The following is an 18,598-nucleotide window of genomic DNA, read 5'->3' on the forward strand; positions in this document are numbered from 1 at the left end:
AATGCGCGCTGTACGTCCAGTCCATCGAAATTCTAATAATTTGGCATCCGGATTTTGAAGGCAGTCGCCAACATTTTGTTTGGAGAGACGTAACAATGTCTGGCTGAGATTACCGGAACTGCGAAGCTCATCGTTACATAACTTTCCCTTCGGACCAGATATCTCTCCGGGCCTGCCAGGGAGTGTACTCGCGCGATATCATAGAGCAGTTGTGACGGCGGCTATGCAGTTCTTGGCGCCGTCGTTGTGCGTTCCGTATCGATCGACTCCCGGACGCCCTCTTCGTCCATGTCTCTCCAGTCGAACGTCAGTAGACAGAACGGCAAGATCGGACATGTTAGGCCGGTATTGAAAGTGCTCGATTCTGTGTCCTACCTGGCCGCGTGAATCGATTACGACAGCCAAGGAAGGTATTAATTGTATTAGTTTTTACATTTCAGTGGGCTTCTTAAACAACAAAACTGACTTCTTTTGTTTTTGTTTGAATCTCTATAGCAACTTGTGTCTAATAAAATGAAATTACGAACTGTTTAAATATGACAAAATTGATTCTGTTTTGTCCTCAGTGAGAAATAAAAAAAAAAAGAGAACAAATCTCATTTTGGAACAGATGAGTCATACATCTCTTACAAAGGGCTAAAATACGTCGATGTTGTTTTAGTGTTTGTAAAATATTTTCCACCCACGTTCTTCCCGTGAGTTGCTGTCCCCCCCACCATCGTATTGTTTCACCTCCCCCACTACCGGTGACGTAATCACTAGTTTCCATCGACCGCTGGCTGGCACCAGAGTGCGTTCTCGTACCTGTCCGCCATATTGCATTCCTCCTAAGCGAGGAGGTCTGACATCCAATAGGGGTGTAAAGAAGCACTTTGTAACAAGATGCGTGTGCGTAATGACGTTCGGGTGCGTGTGCTGTGCAGGATGGTTGCCTATAGTTAAGGGAGGGTAAATATATCCGAGAAAGTAAAAAGAAACAGTGGGTCGCCAATGCATATGTGTGGAACTGGAAGTGTGTTACTGATCAGATGTGAGCATCGGATGACCGCAGTACAAGGTCTGTGATCCTGCAAGGACCGCTTCTTACTGCCACTACACACAATCAGGTAAGGTTTGCAATCTGTGGAGTGTTACCTGTTCCTTGAAACCTATTTCCACCTCGTAGAGTGCTTTTTTTTTTTTTTGCTGTATTTGCCGCAAGACCTGTCGGGTCCAGGTGAAAGCTGATACGAAATTAAAAAGAAAAAAGAAACAATAAATGAAAGACCGTACACGTGCGATCCATCTCTTGCGTTGAGTAAAGGGGATTTGTTTGCTTAAGTCAAGTGTTTGACAACTTGAGAAATATAGTGCAAATTGTATTAGGGTAAAACTGCGCGCGATAGACAGTTTGTAACGATAATATCGTGAAGTGTAAGTAGGGGAGAAATTCATTTCACAAAACAAAAATTTAACGGTGGTTTGATTGGTAAGCTTTAAGTTTCTGAAATTAATCATTTAACGATCGATAACTGCTCTGTGCACGAGAAAATTCAATACCAATAATAATAATAATAATAATAATAATAATAATAATAATAATAATATAATATTGTTAACAATAATAATGATAATAATAAATAATATGTTGTTAATAATAATAATAACAATAACAAAACCATTACTTCCAGATTCTGAAACAAGAAAAAGTAGGTACTCTATAAATGTGATTGATGACTTTCATAGACTTAAGCCTAAAATCTAAAATGTGATCTAATAATAATAATAATAATAATAATAATAATAATAATAGTAGTAGTAGTAGTAGTAGTAGTAGTAGTAGTAGTAGTAGTAGTAGTAGTAGGCCTAATAATAATAATAATAATAATAATAATAATAATAATAATAATAGTAGTAGTAGGCCTAATAATAATAATAATAATAATAAAAAGGTAATAGTAGGCCTAATAATAATATAATAGTATTGTGGGTCCCTATCACCACGGCATGGCGCGTCCTCAGGTTGCGGTTCGAGAAGACGGCCTCCAGATATGGAGGGTAGCTGTGAATATATTGAATAAGCAGTCGCGGACAGCCGATGAGGGGTGGTCCTCCAGCTTGGGGGTTGGGCGAAGGGCTAACAACCCATCACCGTAAAAAACCAGCTTGTTACGAATCCTTCAAATAAGCCTCGGAATGGGACTGATATAGAGTGTTAGTTGGGAGGCCGGAGGGAAAAAGACCTTTAGGGAGGCCGAGACGTAGATGGGAAGATAATATTAAAATGGATTTGAGGGAGGTGGGATATGATGGTAGAGAATGGATTAATCTTGCTCAGGATATGGACCAATGGCGGGCTTATGTGAGGGCGGCAATGAACCTCCGGATTCCTTAAAAGCCAGTAAGTATAATAATAATAATAATAATAATAATAATAATAATAATAATAATAATAATAATAATAATGTGCATAAGATTTACTGATGATATGGCGTCGCTAACAGAAAAAAGAGACGACACTAAGGGACATGCTACTGGAACTAAATGGCAGTTGTTAAGAGTGTGGGATGAAGATAAATGAAAACAAGACGAAGACCATGGTTGTCGGAAGAAAAATAAAGGAGGTTAACGTGCGAATACTAAATGAGGCAGTTGAGCAAGTGGACAGCTTCAAATGCTTGGGGTGTACTCTAAGCAGTAACATGAGCTGCTGCCAGGAAGTCAAAAGGAGGATAGCAAGGCAAAGGAAGCTTTTAATAGAAAAAGAAGCAACTTCTGCGGACCTCTGGAAAAAGAATTAAAGAAGAGACTAATGAAGTGCTTTGTTTGGAGTGTGGTATTGTATGGAGCAGAAGTGAAGTGAAGAGAAGCGAATAGAAGCATTTAAAATGTGGATATGAAGGAGACTGGAACGCGTGAAGTGGACAGACAGAATAAGAAATGGAAGCTGTGTCGGAAAGAGTGGGTGAAGAAAGAATGATGCCGAAACTGATCAGGAAGAGGAAAAGGAATTGGCTGGGTCACTGGCTGAGAAGAAACTGCCTACTGAAGGATGCACTGGATGGAATGGTGAACGGAAGAAGAATTCGGGCAGAAGAAGATATTAGATGATAGACGACATTAAGATGTACGGATCATGTGCGGAAATTGGAGGGGGAGGAACTGGCCATTCTACCCCATTATCTGCTGGCTAGTTGTCTTATGAGTGTTGCCTTCTTGATGTCATGAGATTTAAATCTGTGTTGGGACAGTTGACTAAACAACAGTAAAACAATGAGGAGATTAAGGTAGAAAATGGGGAAGATTGGAAACTGCTGAGTTTGCAGTGAAAGACCTGCCATTTGGCAGAAAACTATGGATTTATTATTATTATTATTATTATTATTATTATTATTATTATTATTATTATTATTATTATTATTATTATTATGAATACCCTGGTAATTGAATCTTCGTTCTCGCTACGTACTTCACACGGCATTGACGTCTGAATTAAGCTGCGTTATTTCATGACAAAATGAAAGTACGTAGGCTATCTCTGGAAAAATAAATAAGCGAGTTTCCGAAATGTCTAGGATTAGTGACAGGTTAGGTTTGGTTTTTTTACGCTTTTGGAATGCCTTGCATATACACTTTTTGGTAGATAGATACACAAATATATTTACCCTGGACCGATGGAAGAAGCGCTTTTCCGCGCAGTGCAGCATAATAGTGGTTGGCTTGGTTACGTGATGATTTCTTGTGGAAATGTCTGAGAAGATTTACCCCAAAACTGTCCGAAAATAAGGTTAAAAATCACGGTACCTACTTAATTCAAGAATAACCCAACTGGACACCAGCCCATTTGACGACAAACTAGTGCGTTCGACCGACGGATGGTATAATATTTTTTAACGCTGCAATAAAAGGTAGTTTGCGTTATTTCGTAATGGTGGAAATTTTTCGTGCATCGTGCAATAGTGGCCACGGTTTATGTAAGATGTATGAATATTTTTGTTTTAGTTTTATTCCTTATAACATAATCAGATAAAATAGAGTATTGTTTAATTGCCATATGTTCTGTCTTTTAAATATTTTTATGCTCGACCATGCCAAAATGTAGTAATTATACACCTGGTAGCAGCCCTTTAATGGACCTCATTAAAGTACACCTATTCATTAAAGTTCAAGTGTTCCACCAATCAGAAAATACCATTGTAGCAATATGAAAGCGCAAGTATCGATTATCCTCAGATATGCCACGGAGGCTGGAAATCCAATACGTCGCAGAAGGTTATGTTGAAGAATCGATCCAAAATAAAATTGAAATCTCAAATGTAATATTAAACTCAGTCGAAAAAAACAACACACAAATTAACATCAATTCACAGTCATCTTCCAGCCTTTCACAAAGCACATTCCCGCAAATTCATTTCACCAATTGCACAATAAATCGCCTATATTTGAAATAAAGTCAGTTCTGTTACTATAATAATTAGCGTTAATTGTAAATAATATTCAAATAAATTCAATTTGTCATCTCGTTTTTCAATGTCTAATTCAATTTCAAGGTTATATCAAGATTAATGCTTATTTTACTCTCTAGATTATATCAAGGTCAATGTCGACATTTGTTTCTCGCAAAAAATCAATACTTTCGCGTCTGCGCACATCTCACAATTTATGAGGTATTGCACAAGGTCAGTTCCGCTCCTCAGTCAGATAAGAATAACATGAATACTTACGAATAAATTCAAGTTAGAAATATGGTCGAGCATAAAAAAATCGTATGAAACTTGACTATAATGGTAATTAAGACGTTCGTATGAAAATTATGAAACTCGCTTGCGCTCGTTTCATAAACATACTCGCGTCTTAATTACTACCATTATAGGCTCGTTGCATAATGTACTATATTTGTATTATGAGAAGAAACGAATTTAGACTTTTGCCCATCTTAGGGTATCAAGATAGGCGACAAATATTTACTGCCAATATTCAGCCCAGTCATAATCTGTTATTAGAATCGGATTTGCGTTGCTTTTATTTACTGCCAGTGCTTACGTAAATTAAAATACGCGGTTTGTGAGTACACGAGAGTGTCGAAATGAGTACTATAAACACGGGATCACGGCATAACCTTGCATTGAAATTACTCTGACGTTGGCGCTGTGCTGGTTTCGAACGACGGCAAATAGTTACTACGTTTCAATTTGTAAGCGCAACGTAAAGAAGGCTGTGGATGAAAATAGACGTATGTTTATTAAAGACTAATAGAAATGAATACAGTAGAATAGAAAATATTGTAGACTTATTGACTCCTGGACTATGAAGTTGTCTTTTTATGATAGAAAGTTGTGTATTTTGTAGGCTGATTGTTATTTAGCTTTAAGTGCCCAAACACGATCGCTAATACTTTTTTTTCCCCTCTTGTACAAAGGAGAAACCCGAAGGCTTGCACTGCTACATGACTATTATCACAGTCTAGTTTATACAGTCACGAAGCTTGAGTTGTGAGGGTCCTAGGAACAATAGACTGTGCCGGTACTATTTCGCATTGTCTCTAATGAGACGATATTAGCGATCCTAGTGGTTAGCAACTATGTATGGATGCATATTTACTACGTATTGAGCTTCGTGACTGTATATACTAGACTGAGGTATTATCACAGTCCAGTATATACAGTCACGAAGCTTAATACTTACTAAATATGCAAACATAGACAGTTAAAATATGCATCCATAGATAGTTGCTCACCCCAGGATCGCTACTATCGCCTCATCACAGACTCTTTCCCTAGCAGACCATAAAATGTATTGTACTTTCGATATCGTGTTCTTTTGAAAAAATTAACACCTTCCTTCCACTATTGAAATACGAAATACATAAGGTTTATATATTATTTTCATAAAATATATATATTATATTTTATAAACTCACCTTCCTGGATCTTTCGGAAGAACGATAACTCTAACCTATTTTTCTTACAATTTATAGTGCTACAAACGTCTCCTTGTCCTATATTATTATTCAAATTATTGTATTTTAGCCATTTACATTTATTACAACCGATAACGAACATTTCACAGTTTACATAGCTTTTCACAAAAATGCGAAATACGGCACATTCAATGCTTTTTCGATCTAGACCAGGCCGTAATGTTTGTTTGGGTTTTCTATTTCAGTGTATGGAGCCCAGTGAAATATTATATTATAACTTTATTGCGTATAATTGATAAGCTTTATTTAGTGTAATGTGTCCATAAGTTCCGTTTACTTCTTGTTGCATAATATGTTGCCGAAATAATTACAAAACTGTGTTATTTCAATATGAAGAGAATTTTACATGTTAACATAATCTGTTCGCGTCAACATTTCAAGTTTAGAATGAAAGCTATTTTGAGGTTTAATAAAAAATAATTTATATTGTGATTTCAATTTAGCACATCTACCTTCCATAATTTTAGACAAAACATTTACCATACCACTCCTATGAAATTCGTGTACGTACAATTGTGTTACTTTGTCTTTTAAGTAGTAGATAAATACAATAATTCAGTACTCAATTGTAGTAGCTATTAAAATACAGACAAATTGAATGTCCGGGGTATCATACATGACATTATGCTTAATTATAATGTATGATTGCGAATTTAGGAATACAGTATAAGTTAAATATAGTAAACATAACTTATAATTTTCATATGAATGGCAAGGCATTGGAGATCACTAAATTTAGACAGAAAGGGGCAACTGGTACAGTAAACATAACCTATAATTTCAACATGTATAAATATCCGTGCGGCGCAATTGAAAATTAGTGAATCGTGCATAAATGAATGTACAAGAATTTCGCAATATTTAATCGAAATAAAGGCAGGTATTACACATACGAACAACGTAATTTTCACACCATAAATAATATTACATCTTAACTCGCAAGTGAATTATGTCTAAAGTGTCTCATAAGCATTGTTTTAAATTTTATTAATAGAATTACACTACATTTTAGAGAAACATGTGTTACTGTTTATGCATTCCAACTAATTTATATGGTTGAAACGCCGCCCTTCGTGATCGGGTTAAGCGAGTTACATGGTCTGCCTTACGGCCTGTATTAGAGCACGATGCTGTGGCACAGTCTATTGTTCCTAGTACCCACAGCGCTCCAAGCGGCTAGCAACTATCGCGAGATTTGCAAAAAATCATCCAAAGCTTCGTGACTGTATATAGTACACTGTGGTATTATTGTGTTTACCACTCCTATTCTATGAATGACTGGGTAGCCGAACGGGCGCGCTCTTGTACAAGTATAGTCCGGATCACCTTACTTAATACCCTAAGGTGAAACCTAACCATTCTTCCTCTGTTACTACATATGCTAGTGGATTATAGTGATTTTCTAGCTCCAAGGTTGTAATTGATTTAATTAAATTAAACCCGTGGCCTGAAGCTTCATGAAGGACCAAGGCCGACCAGCCGGCTGTTGGCCTCACGTCCACATGCCTAAGCAGAGGTTAACGATCATCCAACCTCGTTGGTTAGCACGATGATCCCCTTGATTAACTAAAACAAATTCGCTGCGCAACAGCCCATTAAGAGTGAAGCCAGGACCGACTGCTGGCCTCACATCCACATGCTTCCGCAGAGGTGGACGATCATCCAATCAGAACGGAGGTATCGTTTGGTTAGCACGATGGTCCACCCAGCCGTTATAGCTGGTTGTCGTAACCAGATTCCGCTACCTATCATAGATCCCCAAGTTCATCACGATGATGAGTGGACACCGGTTTCATGCACTGGCCAAAATTTCGTAAGAAAATTTCTTCCTCCATTTCCTCCTTAGACTACGACAACACGGCGCGGGACTCTGATCAACTAAACAGTTGACAAAATAGAATACATGGGTCCAAATGATAGATCGCACACTGGCAACGTTGCAATTAAGAGTTATTTTCATGGCAACGAAATTGTTGCTTGTCTCAATACAGCTGTTCTGTATCATTCATTTCATTCAGTGTTCTGCCCAAGGGCAGGTCTTTCACTGCAAACTCAGCTTTCTCCAATCTTTACTATTTTCTGCTTATGTTTCCGCTTATGATCCATATATCTTAAGGTACGGTCACACGTCGCTACTTTTGCTGAGCAACTTTTGTACTGCAGCTGCAAAAGTTGCGTGTCGTGTTCACACGTAAGCCAAAAGTAGCGCGCTGCACGCTACTTTTCGTGCTGCGCAACCCGAGTGCAGCAAAAGTTGCAACTGGAGGTTGCGAGTCTGTTCACACGCAAGGCGCTACTTTTGCAGCCGCAGTCACGCTGCAGGTTTCCATCTCCGTGTTGACTTCTCAATATACATTTTGTGGTTATGTTCGCATTATTAATAAACTCGTGCGAAAGCTTACTTATCTATTATTTGCTTTTCTGTCCTAACTAGTATTCAGAAATTGACATTATTTTTACTATAAAGTTTTTAAAAACGCCTATATACTGTACTTAAATGATAACCAACAGCATATTCACGTAATCAATGTTGGCAACCCTCCTGTTTGAAACTATACTACAGAAAATTAAAAAAAGTTAATTATATCGTCAGCAAATATACTCAGACTGTGTTGTGCATTTAATAACTGTTACAAATAATTTATTTTCATCACATCTAACATTAAAATACATCCAAACAATAAAAGTATCATTGGCACATTTGGGTGGTAACACTGGTCGCAACCGCAGCAAAAGTTTCAACAAAACCGATATCAAAAATGCTGCGGCTGCAACCCTGAGAACCCTGTTCACACGTCGCTACTTTTAAGTTGCGCGCAGCATGGAAAAGTAGCGAGCAGCAGGTTCGGCAGCCGCTACTTTTCGGGTTGCACCGTTGTTCACACGTCGCAGTACGAGAGTTGCGCAGTTTTTTGTACTGCAGCGCTGCAAAAGTAGCGACGTGTGATCGCACCTTTAATGCCGTCTATCATCTGATATCTTCTCCCCGAACTCTTCTCCCGTTCACCATTCCTTCTAGTTCATCCTTTAACAGACAGTTCCAGCCAGTGACCCAACCAATTCCTCTTTCACTTCCTAATCAATTTCAGCATCATTCTTCACCCACTCTTTTCAACACAGCTTCATATCTTATTCTGTCTGTCCACTTCAAACTTTCCATTCTTCTTCATATCCACATTTTGAATGCTTCTGTTCGCTTCTCTTCACTTCATCATAAGGTCTATGTTCCTGCCGGCCGAATACAATGCCACTCTCCACACAAAGCACTTGACTAGTTTCTTTCTTAGTCCTTTTTCAGAGGTCGGCAGAAGGTACTCTTTTTTCTATTAAAGTTTCCTGTGCCATTGCTGTCCTTCTTTTGACTTTCTGGCAGCAGGTAATGTTACTCCTTATACCCCAAGTATTTGAAGCTGTCCACTTGCTCTACTGCCTCATTTAGAATTCGCACGTTTACCTTCTTTATTTTTTTTCCTGTGACCATACTTTTCAACTTATTTGCATTTATCTTCATCCCATACTGCTCACAGCTGTCATTTAGCTCCAGTAGCATATCCTTGTCCACACCTGTGGAGTAACTATCAGCGCGTCTGGCTGCGAAACCAGGTGGTCCGGGTTCGAATCCCGGTCGGGGCAAGTTACCTGGTTGAGGTTTTTTCCGGGGTTTTCCCTCAACCCAATACGAGCAAATGCTGGGTAAGTTTCGGTGCTGGACCCCGGACTCATTTCACCGGCATTATCATCTTCATATTATTCAGACGCTAAATAACATAGATGTTGATACAGCGTCGTAAAATAACCCAATAAAATAAAAAAGCATATCTTTTAGTATCATTTCCTCTTCTGCTAACAACGCCTTGTAATTAGCAAATCTTGTGCACTTTATTCTTCTTCCTCCTACTATCACGCCTCCCATGTTCTGAAAACAGTTCTTTACTAAGTCCGCCAAGTATATGTTGAACAGGGTAGGTGATAAAGGACATCTTTGACGTACTCTCCAAAATCCACTTCCTTCTGACATTTCTTCTCCTATCCTGACTTTGACTCGTTGTTTCACATAAAGATTACTGAACAGTCTTCTCTCTTTTCAATTCATGTCAATTTTGTTTAGGATCCCCATCAGTTTATTCCAATCCACTCTGTCAAAAGCCTTTTCTAGGTCCGCAAATACTACATACACTTCTTTATTCTTCTCTAGGTATTTTTCGCTGATTGTCCGTAGCAGTCCAATTGCATCTCTCATACCTTTTCCTTTCCTGAAAAAAAAAAAACTGCTTTTCTTTCAACTGTTTTTCCATCTTAGAATATAAACGTCGATTCAGTATTCGCAGAAGAATCTTCGCCGAGTGTGATATCAGGTTGGCAGTCCTGAACTCGTTACATTTCTCGGCATTACTTTCCTTCGGTATTGGAAACAACACTGTCTCCGTAAAATCTTCAGGCCACTCGCCTTTCTCATATTTTTCGTTGCATAATGACATAATTTCCTTCCAAGCATTTAATTAATTCCATGGGGATTCCATCAACTCCTGTTGCTTTCCCATTCTTAATTTTCCTAAGCGCTAGTTCAACTTCTTCCATTAAAGTATGAAATTCTTGTTCGTCTTTTGATATGGTTTCTTCGTCTTCTATAGCTAAGTCATCTGGATGATTCCTTATCTCGTATAACTCTTCTGCATGTTTAAAGGTATCATGGCGCACTGGCAACAATTTAGTTACTTTCTTCTGTTCGATGTGCAAGCTCACCTGCATATCTTCAAAATCTTTCTCTTATAAAGGCTGTGTGATGTATCTTGTCTCACTGTGAAAAGAGAGAGAAAGGAGATATGTCTTACTTCGTCTGTGTTGTAATGGCGATGGGGTGCCGTCCATCCATCCAGTGGCGGAAGGGACTAGTTGATACATTCTGTAGCGCAAAATAAAATAACAAAATATCTCTCTCCGTACTGTGTAGTTCCGTCACTGAGCTTGTCTTTCAAGAAACTGAGTTCCGGCAGCCTGTACAATAACAAGGTTTTGAAAGGAATCCTGAAAATTTACAACCCTCCTATAATCTCCACCCTCATTTGAAGGGACTTGGTTTTATTGCTACTGAGACAAGATAAACCTTACCAGGTATAGCAGCGCCAGGCATGAGAGCGGCTCCATATAGCCGGCCAGAGCTGCTCTCGCTCCGCAAGGCACTTCAATTCCAAGCCGGAGCAGAACGCTCACGCAGTGGCGGACTCACATTACAGCTACCTTCCCTGCATTAATATAACAAGAGCCACGGTTGTTCTAGTCATTCAGTCTCTTTTTTTTATTGAGTTATTTTACGACGCTGTATCAACATATAGGTTATTTAGCGTCTGAATGAAATGAAGGTGATAATGCCGGTGAAATGAGTCCGGGGTCCAGCACCGAAAGTTACCCAGTATTTGCTCGTACTGGGTTGAGGAAAAACCCCGGAAAAAAACCTCAACCAGGTAACTTGCCCCGACCGGGATTCGAACCCGGGCCACTTGGTTTCGCGGCCAGACGCGCTGACCGTTACTCCACAGGTGTGGGTCATTCAGTACATAATAGTTTATAAGGATATTACATCAATCCATTGTACATTAAAGAATTTATAACACTCTTATTAATTTAATGAAATAAACTTCGCTCTACACACACATACACACACGCACACACACAAATCATTAGGCTTATTTGCACAATCTATATAATGGTATTAATAATACAAACTTATGTAATAAAGGATTACAATCAGAAACACAAGAAGGAAATTATTAATAAACATTACCTTACACTTTTCTTTTGCATGAATAAACTATTGAAACAAAATCTTACTTCTGTCGATCTGAAGTCAATAAATATTTTCTATTGAAACAAAACTTCTTGAAACTCAATACTCAAAATAACTGTGTGTTTGTTTTCCGAGACTTATGAGATCATTTTATTTGCAGAAGCCGTTTAATGTTTGGAACAAATGAATTAGCCATGTTCAATCTCAAAATATAATTTAGGTCTTCGTCTGACATACAGCTTCTCAGGCGGGTGCATCTTCAATGTTCGCCATCCTACTACAGAGTCAACCACTGCACTGACAGCGAGTGACGTACAGTATGCAAGCGTCACGCCGCTCGGGAGAATTGCTCTTCAAAGTAAACAGCGCTCATTTCTCAGAATCACGTAATATGCCCAGCCCTGTCTTATAGTATTTAAGTTTCATACAATACTATTTTTTTTGGTACAATTCTGATAAGTTTAGGAAATAAGTAAGTATCCGAAATTTTATATTTACATTTATAAATGGACAGAAGAATTCTTGAAATAGAGATATGTGCAACTTTAAAATTTAAATTTTTAGTCTCCATTAAATATGTTTTATTTTTAAAATACGTAAATATTTAGTTTATCAAAAAATGGCGTGAATAAAGACATCAACTTGGACTGTTTCTTATCCGTGGAAGGTCACTCTGCCTTAGCAGAGCTGACCTCTGAAAAAAATCTCGACTTCACAAAACAGGCGGCTTGGGCAGTTGCTTTATTTGGGACCTCAATCACATTCGTATTTATGACTGTCTTCAAGCGGTTTGTTATGCTCTGAAGTTTACAGATTATATTCACTATCCATTTTGTAAACTTAAAAATCGATCATTACACATTCGTGTTATTTTACAGTGGAACGTCATTGATTCAAAGAAATAATGAATTATAAGGCCACGCCCCCTCGTCGAACACGCAAACCCTACAAAAGCAGACTGTTACCAGTATTAAACGTAGCTCAGTCGTTCTTAGAATCACTCACGAGGCATTTTTGAACACTAACTCGTAAATTGAGGCTTATTCTATGAAGCGTATATACGGTGGAAGGATACAAATTTCAGTTATGATTTCTTGAAATATGAAGAACAAGTAAGTCTGTTGAAATTTTGTTCCTGTGTTAACCGTTTTGTTTTTATTGGTGGTGGTATATAAGTGGTGTGTTAGAGTTTATGGATGTCGTACTCTTCAGCAAAAGAATAAAGTAATCCATAGAACAGGAATTACAAACTGGAATGTATCACTCCGCGCATACCAATTACAAACTGGAATGTATCATTCCGCGCATACCATAAAGTAATGCAATCCATAGAACACCAATTACAAACTGGAATGTATCACTCCGCGCATATCAATTACAAACTGGAATGTATTACTCCGCGCATACCATAAAGTAATGTAGTCCATAGAACACCAATTACAAACTGGAATGTATCACTCCGCGCATACCAATTACAAACTGGAATGTATCACTCCGCGCATACCATAAAGTAATGTAATCCATAGAACTCCAATTACAAACTGGGACGTATCACTCCGCGCATGCCATAAAGTAATGTAATCCATAGAACACCAATTACAAACTGGAATGTATCACTCCGCGCATACCAATTACAAACTGGAATGTATCACTCCGCGCATACCAATTACAAACTGGAATGTATCACTCCGCGCATACCATAAAGTAATGTAATCCATAGAACACTAATTACAAACTTGAATGTATCACTCCGCGCATACCATAAAGTAATACAATGCATAGAACACCAATTACAAACTGGAATGTATCACTCCGCGCTTACCATAAAGTAATGTAATCCATAGAACACCAAATACAAACTGGAATGTATCACTCCGCGCATACCGTAAAGTAATGTAATCCATAGAACACAAACTACAAACTGGAATGTAGGCTATCATTCCGCGCATACCATAAAGTAATATAATCCATAGAACACCAGTTACAAACTGGAATGTATCACTCGCGCATACCATAGAGTAATGTAGTCCATAGAACACCAATAATTACAAACTGGAATATGTCACTCCGAGTATATCATAAAGTAATGTAATCCATAGAACACCAATAACAAACTGGAATGTATCACTCCGCGCATCTGAATACTCTTTTTTTTTTTTTTTTTTAATGGAAATCACATTGGACATCTCTTATGATGTTGATAAACAAGTAAGTTAATCATATCTCGGATGATATTAATTTTATAACCATGTTTATTAGAGTTTTTCTTTTTCTTTCGATGAACACTACCATCTCTCAATACCTTTAATGCTTTTTTTTTTAACACTCCCCCTTTGACTCTTGGGCGCAGACATATTTTCTCCCATAAAATATTCCTAGCGAAATCTTTCCATTTTATTTTTACTGCGTTTTTTTAAATATCACTTTAAATACATACACAGAGTGGTTTCCGGCGAAATGAAACCAAATGATCACCTGATATTCGCCTTGCGATTGGGGAAAAATTTGAAAAAAAAAAAAAAATAACACGCTTGAATCGAACCTACTTCCGAGTACAGCTTCGGATCAGCAGAGAAGAGCGTTACAGTCTGAGCTACGCCGGTGGCCGTGGGTTTTCCTAGGAAGATACCCAATTTCTGAAGATGTTGAATTGTCTCAGTCCAGTAATTAATTAATTCAGCCTCTTGCCTTAACTTTCCTTCTTAACAAGTGCAGAAAAGTTTTTATGAGAGCTGGGATAAGACTTGACAAAAATTGCCAAAGGATTGATCAGGATGTTCTTACCACTTTTTCTTGTGTTCTCTCGTAGTCCACCGCTTTACTGCATTTCTAGAAGTTGATTTGCTAATTCCGCAGACTTATTCAGATCCACTGTAGTACCTAGATGTTTGTCCTTTGCTTGGAGAGCTCAGCTGCTTTTTTTTCATTTCCTTTTACGCATGCCTTGATACCTCAGTACCCTCTTCAATTTCACATAGCCTAGTTGTTGCGTGACAGGACCATGAATGTTTAAAGGCAATTCCATACCTATTTCGAATTGAAATTATAGGAATCATGTTTAAAAATAGTTACTTTCTTGGAATTATTTTATTGCACTTAAGGGACAGCAGTTGAATTTTTACGTTGTTTCATCTAGAGCAACGTTTCTCCAACTTTTTTGAAGTGGGGACCACTTTTTTAAATCAGAACAGTTCTGCGGACCACCTTATTCTTGTTCCCTCCGAAAGCAAATTTATCATTTTTGTAGTTTATTTCAATAACAGCATATTTATGTTTTAAAGTAGAATTAATTAATCACAATAAATACTTTTGTAATTATAGACCTTTTTTGTAGCCAATCACAAGTAACTTATAACAAATTCTGTGCAGTGTTGATTCCTCCCTTGCCCTTGCCTGTTAGCAGTTAGTCGTTTGAAATCCTTATGTGGTACATGCAGTAGTTGTCCATGTCTCCGTTAAATAATGCCCATTATAAATAATGGAAAACTGCCTTCGACCCGAATTTTTTTTTGTAAGACAGTAACATGATGATACGTTTCATTTATGCAGTGCTAATACAGAGTGATTTATATAGAACTGACACATTTCTTTTTTTAGTTATTCCTTTGGAAATTCATTCAATGACCCAATTTTAGCACCAAATTAAGCAGAATGTCCTGGAGTTTCGATTCCTTGTCACTAGATGCGCAGATGTTTATGTTTTATTCCTATTGTTGGCAGCACTGACCCAATTTTAGCACCAAATTAAGCAGAATGTTCTGGAGTTTCGATTCCTTGTCACTAGATGCGCAGATGTTTATGTTTCATTCCTATTGTTGGCAGCTGTTTTCGACATTTTGTGTCAACGTGAAAATGCAGTACCCATTAAATCAACGACTCTTTATGTGAACTCACAGAACTCACGCCATTGGGCCAGCGAAAATCCACATGTCATCCATGAAGCACCTATGCACCCGGTTAAAATCGGAGTTTGGTGCGGAATATCCGCACAGGGAATAGTGGGGCCAATTTTTTTTAACCAGACTGTGAACACTACAGAGTACCGACTGATTTTCATGGAGTTTGTTGAGCAACTGGACGATGTAGAGCTGAGTCAAGGATATTTTCAGCAAGATGGCGCTACATGTCATACATCAAATGAATCCATGGAACTAATTGCAAGTTTCTTTGACGACCGAATAATTTCCAGGAACCTGTGGCCACCGAGATCTCCGGATTTGACAACGCCGGACTTCTTTCTATGGGGTATACTTAAAAGACAGGGTTTACGCCACACGTCCCCAGACATTGGACGATCTGAAGCACAACATCACACAGGAGATTCAAGCTATTGACAACAGAGTCCTCCAACGAGTGACCAGTAACATGGAACGACGTGTTGAGTTGTGCCTTATGCAGGATGGAGGACATTTTCAACATTTGCTATAGAGGTAAATAATCTCCCAAAATTCCTCTACATTTTAGGTATAATAAGTTGTCGCTAGCGCAATTCGTTTTGAAACAATTAATGAAAGAAATGTGTCAGTTCTATATAAATCATTCTGTAGTTCGGAAGCTGTGTGTGAAGGGAGATATTAATTATAGTGCCGTTAAAGAAATATCTAGTGGTAGCTATTCAAAGAAAAAATACTTTGGCAAATATGACAAGAGTTATTTGGAACTTGGATTTACTTGGTGTGGCAATGAGAGTGAGTGCATTGTTTGTTAAGAAGTGCTTTTAAAAGAGTGAATGAAACCCGCGAAATTGAAACGGCACTTAGAGACGAAACACGCAAGTGTACAAAGTAAACCTGTCGGATTTTAAAATAGGCAGAGTCTAAAATTTCTTATCGTCATCTGGAAAAACAAATAAAAAAAATTGATACAGAAACATGACTGATTTTCAACAAGTAAAGATGCAATTTGGCACGTTTCTATTATTGGTATATAACGTACAGTACGTGACCATTTCAATCTGCAGACCGAGTGTCGGTACTTTGGTCCTCTTATGAATTCGGGTAGTCCCTGGCGGGATTACAGGCTCGGTACCAGATATGCAGGAAAAGATGGCGAGAAACGCCACGTTCATAGTGCTTTAAATCCCTCTTTTGTTGCTGAGTAGAATGGGAGGTGGGTAGACGGGTAGGGTAAGAAATTTCATAAAATATTAGTACTGGGAGAAAAAGTGAAAGGCGATTGCCATGTGCCATTTCCTAACTCTGAGATTTTCTGCTATAGTGCGATACGCAATTCGTTTGAATTTTATTTTTTCTTCTGTCTTTTTTGAAGGACCACAAGGGCAGAACTCGAGGACCACAGGTGGTCCGCGGACCATAGTTTGAGAAACGCTGATCTAGAATGTGGACTAATGTAGTAATTTGTCTATAGAAAGTGTTTTTGAGAGTAATTGAAACTAAAATAATTCTGAAATAAACTTCATACTCCTAGTAACATGAGACGGAAGAACTGGCAACATGGTATGGATCGAAGCAGCTAATAGAGTGCAACCGTAAGGACTGGCTGCTACCTGTCTGTTGTTTACAGCCCCAAGTTAACCTGACCGAGCGAACTCTTTACCTGGTCGTGTTGCGGCATTAAAAGAGAGCGAAACTAAGCGTATTTCTGTACGTTTTATTATTGTATACTTGGGGTGTACTATAAGCAGTAATATGAGCTGCTTCCAGGAAGTCAAAAGGAGGATAGCAATGGCAAAGGAAGCTTTTAATAGAAAAAGGAGCATCTTTTGCGGACCTCTGGAGAAAGAACTAAGGAAGAGACTAATGCAGAGTTATTGTAGCATTTTATGGGGCAGAAACATGGACATTACGTCGAAGTGAAGGGAAGCGAATAGAAGCATTTGAAATGTGGATATGGAGAAGAAGAAGCTGTGTTGGAAAGAGGTGCTGAAGAAAGAATGATGCTGAAACTGATCAGGAAAAGGAATTGGTTGGGTCACTGGCTGAGAAGAAACTGCCTACTGAAGGATGCACTAGAAGGAATAGTGAACGGGAGAAGAGTTCGGGGCACAAGAAAATATCAGATGATAGACGACATTAAGATATGTGGATCATATGAGGCGACAAAGACGAAGGAAGGAAATAGGAAAGATTGGAGAAAGCTGGGTTTGCAGTGAAAGACCTGCCCTTGGGCAGAACACTAAATGAAATTAATATATATTTTGTGCATGTGTTTTTGCGTGTATAGTTTTGTTTTTGTGTCTATTTTTGTGTGTGTTTTATGTGTTTTGTTTCATGTGTGTATTTGCCTGTAAGCTTTTGTGTTCATTTGCGTTTTTTTATAGTTTTATTTTGTTTTGTGTTTGTGTGTGTTTTTGAATGCGTGTTTTTATGTGCTTTGTATGTTTTTATGTTTATATGTATCTTTTGGTCCATACCTGTGGAGTAACGACTAGCGCGTCTGGCCGCGAAACCAGGTGTCCCAGGTTCGAATCCCGATCGGGGCAAGTTACCTGGTTGAGGTTTTTTCCGAGGTTTTCCCTCAACCCATTATGAGAAAATGCTGGGTAACTATCGGTGCTGGACCCCGGACTCATTTCACCGGCATTATCACCTTCGCTTCATTCAGACGCTAAATAACCTGAGATGTTGATACAGCGTTGTAAAATAACCCACTAAAAAATGTATCTTTTGTATTGTGTTTTTTGTGTTTGTATATGTGTTGTTTTGTTTGTATTTGTATGTACTATGTGTGTGTGTTTTCTTGTGTATTGTTTAGTTTGCATTTGTATTTGTGTGTACGGTTTTATGTTTCTGTGTGTTTTGTATTGAGTTTTTTGTTTATATTTGGAATTGTATGTACGTTTTTGTGTTTGTATGTGTTGTTTTATTTTTGTTGTTATATTTGTGTGTGATGTT

At 38.1% G+C, this 18,598-nt stretch overlaps 1 protein-coding gene across 1 annotated transcript in view; it reads left to right on the forward strand.

Moving 5' to 3' along the window:
* The first annotated feature begins 301 nt into the window (after nucleotides 1-301).
* The window catches only part of wnd (wallenda), a 199,052-nt gene continuing 180,755 nt past the window's right edge, over nucleotides 302-18,598 (forward strand). The window contains exon 1 of the mRNA XM_069844634.1: nucleotides 302-1,106. The gene's annotated coding sequence lies outside the window, so the exon portion shown is untranslated. The remainder of the gene's footprint in view (nucleotides 1,107-18,598) is intronic.

The sequence above is a fragment of the Periplaneta americana genome, chromosome 1 (assembly GCF_040183065.1).
Source record: "Periplaneta americana isolate PAMFEO1 chromosome 1, P.americana_PAMFEO1_priV1, whole genome shotgun sequence".
Lineage (NCBI taxonomy): Eukaryota > Metazoa > Arthropoda > Insecta > Blattodea > Blattidae > Periplaneta > Periplaneta americana.